The sequence below is a fragment of the Vipera berus genome, assembly GCF_964194415.1.
Source record: "Vipera berus genome assembly, chromosome: 2".
Taxonomy (NCBI): domain Eukaryota; kingdom Metazoa; phylum Chordata; class Lepidosauria; order Squamata; family Viperidae; genus Vipera; species Vipera berus.
Window position 1 is genome coordinate 109344848 of NC_138203.1, and position 354 is coordinate 109345201.

A 354-nucleotide genomic window follows, 5' to 3' on the forward strand; every position below is an offset into this window, starting at 1 on the left:
CCGCCCTTGAACGGTGTTGGCTCCGCCCTGATGGAAAAGTGTGGGTAGGTGGAAGGGCCTCCGGGCGGTTTACGCTGGTGGAAGGGCCTGGCGAGCGTTGCTGAAGCGGTTTTGCTAGGGTTGCCGCTCCGCCTCTTTCAGGTGCCTGAGAAGGACTTGCCCCCCGCTCCTTGTTCCCCAGTTTCTACATTTGAACGGGATTTGTAACCGTGTAGGCAGCTTAAAAGAGAGACCTATAGGTCTCGATAGTACGGAGTTTATAGGATATTCTAGATGAGCGATTAAAGTCGAGAATAGATTCGAACAAATGCGAAGTAGAATGTGAACGTTAGACATTAAACCAGCAAAACATTT